A 3,369-nucleotide genomic window follows, 5' to 3' on the forward strand; every position below is an offset into this window, starting at 1 on the left:
TATATATCTTTGTGTGTATATTTCACATTCTTTGTCTTTAAGACACGAGATCTCTTAATTCCTCTTTCGAAATTTGTTTCCATGCCTTTCATGTCTAAATTGTTTTAGCAATGTATATGTGTCCATGTTAACTAAGGGTCGAGAAAGCTTTTTTCGCTTTCCGAAGAAAGAATTTGTGCGAAACATTTATAAATTTTCCTCCCAATGCCACCACATGCACTTAAGGCGCCTCTTAATTTGTTAAATAAATGCAATTTTTATAAACGGAGCCTACCACTTGTCATTTAGAATCCATGTTTCTTATCACTAGTTTTAAACTACGATATTGTTTGTACACGTACTCGTCATGAAGCACAACTGAATCTAACAGAACTTCACCATAGAAATACATTTGCCTCTTCAGAATTCATATCACCTCCCACAATCTATATTGGAGCTCCTTAGCTTAATAGAGTGGATATAAGCGATCATGCAATCTCTGCACCGCTTTAACTTTCGAAAACCGCAATCACAATTCAGAAAGAACTTTCTTCTTTGAACATCATAGCAGCCTATTCGCCTACTGTTTAAACCTATAATCTACTCGAAAAGGTTGACTATACTTGTATCGGAAACATGACTGCATACGCTACAGAATCATGTACTTTGGCATTTATGCCTAAATTCCTTTTCCTGATGTAAAAATATGCTATTTGATGAACAGTCCATTTCACTGTTTCTTATTTTGGCTTCACTTGCTCACATAAAAGTAATGAAAAACTCCTAAGGAACATATAGATTTAGATCTTACTTATGCAGCCGAGCATCAAAGCTAAACGAAACGAACCAGGATAAAAGAAATCATTCGCTTTTGTATTCTTGCACATCATTACGTTTATGTGTATATTTATTCACTAACGCAAATAATTTAACCGAAACAAAAACTCAGAGTTATATCTGGAATTTTAATTCACGGACACAGAGGTAAAAGAACGTTATTCAGGAGGAGTTCTAATCGATAATGAGTCCAACATATAAATGACAGCGTGAGTGAATGAACAAATAAATGTAAGTGACAGCAACGTATATGTACCACTAGTTATAAATGAAGAATATTAGTCTGTCTGATGTTCCACTACGTAGTCCTGTGTCAATAAGTATTACATATGGAAGATACTTTCTTATATAATCATTAATTATTCACCCATGTATTTATTAAAAAAACTGGTTATGCCCAAAGCCTAAAGCAAATGATTGTGCCCAAGGCTTAAAGCAACCGGTTGTGCTCAAGGCTTAAAACGATAATATTCATCTAGATAGTATTCATCTAGGAACTCTGCTAAAACTTATTCAAGTTCGTTGTCAATTTATATTTAGCATTAAAAAAAAACCAAAACCACCAGTTACTATTTGAAGTATAGTATCGTTGCTAAACTCAAATCCTCTATAGTTCTATATTTAAGAGATGAGAAATTATGTACATTTTTTTTACATAATTTACATTTGACGGATATTTGTCCTTATCTTGTTAGTTGTTACCAACAAACAAGATGAGGACAAATATCCGTCAAATGTAAATAATGTAAATTGTGCAAAAAATGTTCAAATCCTATAACACGGGGGAACAGTTTTAAACAATTTTTGTTGAGCTCTTACCTTTTCACTTGATTTTGAGTAAAATTGGGATGATGATTTCAAAACTACAATAAGTTTTCTTCTATCACGTCAAGTTTTTTTTTGTTTTTTTTTTTCTACACTTTAGTCTCCGCATAAATACAAACGTACTGGTTGACCGAAAGTAATAGGGCTGGTCAGATGCATTTATTATTTTATTGATAAGATTGGGGAATGTTTTTGAAACAATTTTTAGTTCCCTTGCTTTTGACAATTAGTCCTACATAATTTGGTGGCCCTAGGTTCAGAAATGTCCTCAGGAATTTTTTTATATAACGTCAAGATTTTTATTAAAAAAGATTTCATTATTTACCAAAGAATTTCAGTAAGTCGAAAGGTAAGCTACTATAAATCGGCACGAACTTTCCGGACAACCCAATACATTAATCTCTATTTTTGTAGGCAGTTGTATGTGTACAGTATGTCCGTTTTTTTTTTTGTTTGCAGTGTAAATTAACGAAATATAAGCAAATGAACGAAATAGCACATGCAAGGAACTGCTAATTTAACGGTAAATACCACAATAATTATTACAGAGAGACAAAGAACTTTATATTTTACCTTGCAACTGGCCACGCATGTCTGTTGTCGATTGAGTATATAACACAAGCAACACACAGCAAAGAGAGACAAAAATAAAATAACACGTGACAGAATTTTTTTCTAAAAACGTTCAATGACGTTAACTGGAGTTTGGGTGTGTGTGTTGACACTGGCCAGCCCGCACTTCACGCATGTCAGTCGTCAGGTATGTATATGTATGTGTAGATGTTTGTGTGGGTGTGTTTAATACCGTACCGTATATAGTAAGTCTGTATTTTTGTATGCAGTGTAAATTAACTATATGTATATATGCGTGTATATATGTGAGATGTATGTATGTATATATGTATGCCTGTATATATGTGAGAGTATAGATTCACTGTAGTAGATTCAGTATGAAAATGAAACCATTCAAGTGAAAGTATCTGTCATTACAGTATCGAAATGTAATTGTTTCAGTTTTGATACTGAAATAGTGGAGGAGATATTATGTTGCTGTGGGCTCGAACTATGCAAGAAGTTAAAAAAATTTTTGACTAAAACACAACCGGGTCCCTAAGTAAGGCATGTGTAAAATTTGAATGAAATTGGTTGTGTAGTTCTGGAGTTTTAGGGATTCACACAGACACACACACACACACATTCACAGATAGATAGATAGATAGATAGATAGATATACTTTCAATGATATTTTCAATTACAGTCACCGAGACACATTATGTGTGTGTGAAAGAGAGAGAGAGAGAAAGAGAGAGAGAGATAACTGTGCACTGAATTACCAGTAAAGTCCATCAGATGCGCTTCAGTACAGTTTCCGTCAACATATTTTCACTTACATTCGGTGGATCAACGCGGGGAAAACAGAAAATGTCATGAGAAATGACTAATGTCCAATACAAGCCTCAACAAAACCACTTCTCCTGATTGAGAGAATACGGCGGTGATACTACGGAATGTGACATGCATACATACATACATATACGTGTATATACACATAGATCTATAAGTATAGATACGCGAACACATATATATGCACACACACATACATTCATATACGTGTATATACACATAGATCTATAAGTATAGATACGCAAACACATATATATGCACACACACATACATACATATATATATATGTATGTATATACAAACATACATATATATATATATATA

Source organism: Octopus bimaculoides, chromosome 12 (assembly GCF_001194135.2).
Source record: "Octopus bimaculoides isolate UCB-OBI-ISO-001 chromosome 12, ASM119413v2, whole genome shotgun sequence".
NCBI lineage: Eukaryota > Metazoa > Mollusca > Cephalopoda > Octopoda > Octopodidae > Octopus > Octopus bimaculoides.